A 6,678-nucleotide genomic window follows, 5' to 3' on the forward strand; every position below is an offset into this window, starting at 1 on the left:
ATGACTTTAAAAAAGTAAATAAATTAAACAAAGAAACCTCACCCCTTTTTTCAGAGAAAGAGGCGCCCTTCTCCTTGCCCGAAACATCCTCTTGGTCTACAATAGGGGTGTTTGCCTCTTGCACCTCTTCTGGAACCTCCTTCTTTCAGATAAATCCTCTTTCCCAAATCTTCAGTCTCTTGTTCCTCTCCAGTCTACAAACATGCTTATACAGCCCTAATCCCACAAAATCCCACAAATCTCTCATTCTAATATATCCTTGGACTACCTACGCTCACCATTTCTCCCCTTCTGTATCCATTTTCTTATACATAATTAATTCCTTGAGCTTTTTCCCCTGTACTTTAAGTCTTTCCTATATAAAGATTTTTGTTGTTAAATCTCGTGGTCATTTCTCAATCCCCACCTTGATGTCTGTGGCACTTGCCACTTTTAATCAGACCTGCTTCCTCTCCTCTGGCTTCAGCCCCAGGCACTTTCCTATTCCTCTCCTACTTCACTACCCAGTTCTTCTCTGTGGGCTTCCTTCATGGTTTCTCCTCTTCATCCCACACCATAAATCAAGACGTACCATGAAGCTTAATCATTGACCTCCAGTTCCTTGCCAGCTTTCCTGTTCTGTGTCAGTTTCTCCTTGAGATTTTTGTTGTCATTGTTCTGGTCAATGGTACCATTATTCTCTCAGGAACTGGCTATTCTAGGCTATTCCAGAATCTTTCAGATTCCATTGTCTGATGTCCCTTCAGGATGAACACCGGGCACAAGCATGTTCTTGTAACCACAGAGAGGAAGCATTGATCTTAGGGATCTGAAACATTCTGAAAGCTAACGCGTCTATTCCTTTGGCCATAATGCTCTCCTGAGTGCACCAGAGAGTAACAGAGTATCAGAGCTGGAAGCAATGTTGGGGGTTACCACATCACCTCGTCCTACATTCCCACTGGAGAGGTGAAAAGGCAAAACCCACTGACACCGGAGAATTGAGGATGAGAACTCAGGATTCCTGGTAGCTCCCATGCGACTAAGTCAAAAGTAATAGCCTGGATGAAAGGACTTGATTTTCTCACCCCACTTCTGTAACTAACATATTGCGACTTTTGTAAAATCATTAAACTTCCCTAAACCTTAACTTCCACTATCTCTTGGATAAGAAATTTTTAACACAGTGGCCTCTGAAGTCCTTCAAACATTAATTTTTCACTGATTTATGTGTCTTTGATACCTGCTTGCAGGATATGACCTCAGGACCACAGCCAAGTATGTAAAGGCAAATAATTTATTTTCCTTTTCTGGGAAATGTCAGTGTCTCCTTAGGATTTTCTTGTCCTGATCAATGGCACCATCATTCTCTCAGGGTCTGACTATTCCAGACCCAATTTTGCTCTTCTCCAGATTTGCTGGCCCATAGTTTTCAGATGTCCCTCCAGGACGAGCGTCTGGCACCAGCATATTCTTGTAACGACGGAGGAGGCTTTGATCTCCCTGGAGAGAGGCTCACGGAGTGCTATTTCCTTCATAGTAGAGGCCAGTCCGTAGAGCATATGGTGCTCTCAGGTCTCTTGAGAGGCATTCTAGGTGCACTTTGTCCAATGCCCCTCACTGCACACCTGTAACCTCCCACCTGGGTTCTCTCGCTGCTCTCCAAGCAGGAGAAAACGAGGACCACGTGAAGTCCACGCACGTGCACTGGCTCACCCAGCGGGCCTGAGGCAGGTGGGCAGGCAGGGAGGGAGGCGTCTCGAACCCTGAGCCCCAGGCACCATCTCAGGGTCCTGGGATCTGGCTTCCCAAAGGCGGCCTGAGGGCGGGGGAATCAACACCCTGTGGGATGAACTTGGACCAGTAAGAGATGAAGGAGAGCATGTGGCTGGCAGATAAAGTCGACTTGGTTCCCTCCCCCACCCCCCGCATCAGACCCCTGAAGTCAAAGTGAAGCCATACAGCCTTTCCAGAAACGTCCCAGGTGACTGAGCAACCATCTGTGCTTCCTGTAAAGCTGTGGTCACCTGGTATTTGATCTTTTCCCCTCCTTGTCTATCTTTCTATTTTCCCTCATTTTTCCTTCTCTGAGAATTCATGCCCAAATAAAGAGTTACCAAGGAAGTTTTGCCTCAAGCTTCTACTTTCTAGGAAAACCAGGCTTAGACAGATAGGCAGTAAGCCTCCATCCCTCTCTGACCCTCAACCCAGTCAGTCAATTATTCAGTCACTAAGTTCTGGTTACTTTTCCTTGTAATATCATTCTCTTTCATTCCTTCCTTTGCTTCTTTGGAGTCACCATCTTAGCCCCTGTCCTTACCACCTTACACCTGGGATACTACCAAAAAGATCTCTTAACTAGCTGTATTAGTCAGAGTTCTCCAGAGAAACAGAACCAGTAGGATATGTACTTCCAGTCTGAAGCCTGGCAGGCTCAAGACAAAGGAAGGGCTGATGTTTCAGTTAGACTGAAAAGAAAAACCGATGTCCCACCTGAAGGTGATCAAGCTGGAGGATATTTCCTCTTACTCACAGAAGCGTCAGCTTTTTTTGGTCTAGTCAGACCTTCAACTGATTGGACGAGGCCCACCCATATCTGTTTAGTCAGTCTGCAAATTCAAATGTTTACCTCATCCAGAAACACCCTCACAGACACACCCAGAGTAATGTTTCACCAAATGTTTGGGCACCCCATGATCTAGTCAAGTTGACACATAAAATTAACCGTCACTCTGGTATTTTCCCCTCCATTCTCTGATCCCCTAAATCCTCTGCACGCTATATCTAGTTTAATTTTCTCAAAGACCCCATCTCCATCTAAAGTCCAGTAGACTTTAGCAACTCCTTATTTTTAGTAGAATGCCCAAATACCTTTTCCTGGGATAGAAGATTCTTCATTTTATTTCTCCTACTAACTGACACAATTATCCCATCATTCCTGTTCGTTTTTTCTTAGTTCTAGAGTTACTCATTGAATACTCATTTTTATCTCATAAACGAGCTACACCTCTGCATCATTGTACACATCAACCTTTCTCTTGGATGTTCCTTCCCACTGTCTAGTTCATCTAACCTCCCACAGAATGTAAGCTCCTTAAGGACAGAGGCCATATCTATCTTGTGCCCCCTTACACAGGGCTAAGCATTCGTACTGTGCGGGATAATGACCCTCTGCCTTGAAACCTTGTGTGGACCCAAACCATAGGGAAATAAGACATGGGAAAATGTAACCTGGCACGGCACTGATTTCCTTACATGGTGATGGGGTGGACCCTGCAATGCCAACGTGGCTCCTTATACCCATAACACTGCAAAAAGTGCTCATCTGACTTGATGGATTTCTCATTTTCTGTAAGCTGAAAATCAGCAACCTCTTTGGAGGCATAGGGAGCCTCTACCACTCATGTCTGTTCTTGGCCTCACGCCCAACCCTTACCCTTCTAGTTTGCTGATATGGTAGCAGTTTGAAGTGAAGGCAACTAAACTAAGTCTGAGTACTCATTCTCACCTATCTTCAAACCTGGACCAAACTATGTGGTCTGCAATATTTCCAATACATAACCAATAAATATTTGTTAAATGAAGGAGGTAAAGTGAATGAATGAGGCCCCCATCTTCTCTAAAAGAACAGCTTAAATCCTGGCTCCTTCATGAAAGCTTTCCTTACTGCCTTTGTACTGTAGACCAAAGTGAGCTCCTCTAAATTCCCTTGCAAGTTTTGTGTGTGGCCCTTATTTGTCCTTAATGATTTGTTTCCTTGTATTGAAATCATTTCTTGAGGAATATGTCTTGCTTATATAACCATACTACAAGCTGTTTGAAGAAAAATCCATATTTTATACCTCTTTGTTTTCCCAGAGTTAATACAATGTTTGCACAAAATAAGTACTCAAATGTTTTTCTCCCTTTCTTTCCTTTTTCTTTCTTTCTTTCCTCTCTTTCTCTCTTTCCTTCCTTCCTTCTTCCCTCCTTCCTTCCTCCCTCCTTTCCTTTCCTTTCCTTTCCTTCCGTTCCTTCCTTCCTTCCTTCTTTTAAAAATAATACCATGTAGTGACCCTGGAACTTAGGAATAATGGAGAGGTGATGTTGACACAGACTTCATTTCTGAACTTCTATAAGCCATGCAAATTTGGCTTATTATTATTCTTTTTAGGCTTTGCAGAACCACATGGAAAATTTGTAAGTAATTTGGTAAAATAAGGCTGGTTGAATTTTGAAGCATGAAAAAAAAAGCAGGATGCTAAGAAATGCTGATTCCTTTCAAATCACCCAAGAAGAGATTATTAACAACTAGAGAGAAATATAACAAAAACTGAACTATAAGCAAGGGAGTCATGGATGATTTTAATTCTTCGTTAAATTTTATAATTGTTTGGATATGTCTACAACTTAACAAGTATTTCCTTCATGGTCAAAAAGACATCAAATGTTATTTTCAAAAGAAAGAAGTTTTAAATGAGTTTTTACTATGTGTCTTCAATCGTAATAAGCCTTTAGGGCAGAAGATACTCTGCAGATCTACTTTAGAACTATTAAAGCAATTATACTCCAATAAAGATGTTAAAAAAAAAAGAAAGAAAAGTAGGCTCCTAAAATGGTACAGATGAACCGGTTTGCAGGGCAGAAATAGAGACACAGATGTAGAGAACAAACGTATGGACACCAAGGGGGGAAAGTGTGGGGGTGGTGGTGGTGGGATGAATTGGGAGATTGGGATTGACATGTATACACTAATATGTATAAAATGGATAACTAATAAGAACCTGCTGTATAACAAATAAATAAAATAAAATTCAAAAATTCAAAAAAAAAAAAGAAAGATAAAATAAAACTATTAAAGAATCAAGGAGTCAGGATTCTGGGCATCTAGTCCCAGCATTCCTATGACTGAAGTCAATATCTGGGGCCATGATTCTTTCTTATTTGAAAAGAACTGAGTAATCTCACATCCAGCACCCTAATGATTTGATTTTACTGTCTTTCTTTAGGATGATGTGGTAACGTCCACAATGCATACTATGACTGTATTCTTTACCCTCAGTTCCTATTAGTTCTAAAATACTGGATTTGATTTTGAAAGTAAGGATCTAGGAGAATAATTTAGAAGTTCTCTGATTAGGAGCCAACTTCCCAGAACAACATGGAATAAACAGTTGTTGTCATTTCTTAGTGTTATCCTACTTGGAGGTGAGAATTATATTTAATATTGAAGTATATGAATGAGCTTTAACTGAAGTACTGTCTCGGTTAAAAAAAAAAAAAAGATTTTTCAGTGTTCTTTGTATGATACTGTTAAAGACCTATGAATTAGCATTGGAATATCTAAGACCTTATGGTCCTGGGAGCCAACTGGTGACTCATGCTCTGTAATAAACAGATGATACTAATAAAACATCATTTCATAGGAGTTGTACATACTGAAGCAACACATGGTCAGAATGAACTGGAATTAAAAATGAGCAATGAGAATGTGGGTTCACAGCTCCCAGAAAAGCAATGCCAGAGACGTTCTAACTCAGTTCTCCTTGTGTCTGGATGCATTTTCAAAGACTCATATCAGACTTCCGGAGGACTTCAAAGTTACGCGTGTTCTTCAGTGACTGCAGCATGCGTAAGATTAACTGGAATTGCTCACAAAAGCTGAATTAGAAAGTCAATATTTACAATTCCATCAGTATGGTAAGCAGAACAACGGCTTCCCAAAGATGTCTGCATGCTAATCCTTGGATCCCGTGACTACATTATGTTACAAGGCAAGGGGGGGATCAAGGTTGCCGATGGAATTAAGATTGCTAATAATTGACTTTGAGATGGGGGACCATCCTGGATTATCTGGGTGAACCCAAGGGAATAATAAGCGTCCTTACAAGTGAGGGAGGGAGTGAGAATAGTGAGCGTCAGTGCAATGTGACGTCACAAATACCTGACCGGCCATCACTGGCTTTGAAGATGGAAGAGGCCATGAGCCAAGGAATGTGGGCAGCTCTCGAAGCTGGAAAAAAGGCAAGAAAATGTGTTCTTTCCTAAAGCCTCCAGAAAGAAACACAGCCCTTCCAACACATGGATTTTAGCCCTCTTAAGACCCATTTTGACTTTTGACTTTGGAACTGTAAAATTTTTACTTGTGATGGTTTACTCCTGTAAGTTTGTGGTAATTCGTTAGAGCAATAATAAACTAACATAATCAGAAAATATTCGAAATCTCTGAATCCCTTTCTTTGAATACATATTTTTTATTTGCTACTACATAACTGTTGAACTCACATTACGTATTTGTCTGCAAAACTTGCCACACTTGTTGAGGAACAGGGATGTGATTTGTTTTCGTATCCTTAGCAACTAATGCTTACCCTGGTTCACAGAAGTCAAATAAACTAGTAGCCTTTTGCTTATCTCACATGGCAACAGTATGTCATCTGTCAGCTGACAATCACGCACAGCTCCATCCTTATGGGACTTGAGAATGTGTACCAGAGAACTTCTGTGTAATAATTCATCTCAAGCGTCACCTCATTTCTCTCTGGTTTTTACTCTCATCATAGAATTTTAGAGCTGGACATGCTAAACTGTGTCCACTGCCCTCATTTTAGATTAGGGCACTGAGGCACAGGTTGGCGAATTGTTCTATTCATTATTGGTTCTATGCAGTATTAGATCGTGAATCAGTCTTCTTTCTAAAACAAAATGCTGATTTTATGC

This window comes from Eschrichtius robustus, chromosome 10, assembly GCF_028021215.1.
Source record: "Eschrichtius robustus isolate mEscRob2 chromosome 10, mEscRob2.pri, whole genome shotgun sequence".
In the NCBI taxonomy this organism is placed as follows: domain Eukaryota; kingdom Metazoa; phylum Chordata; class Mammalia; order Artiodactyla; family Eschrichtiidae; genus Eschrichtius; species Eschrichtius robustus.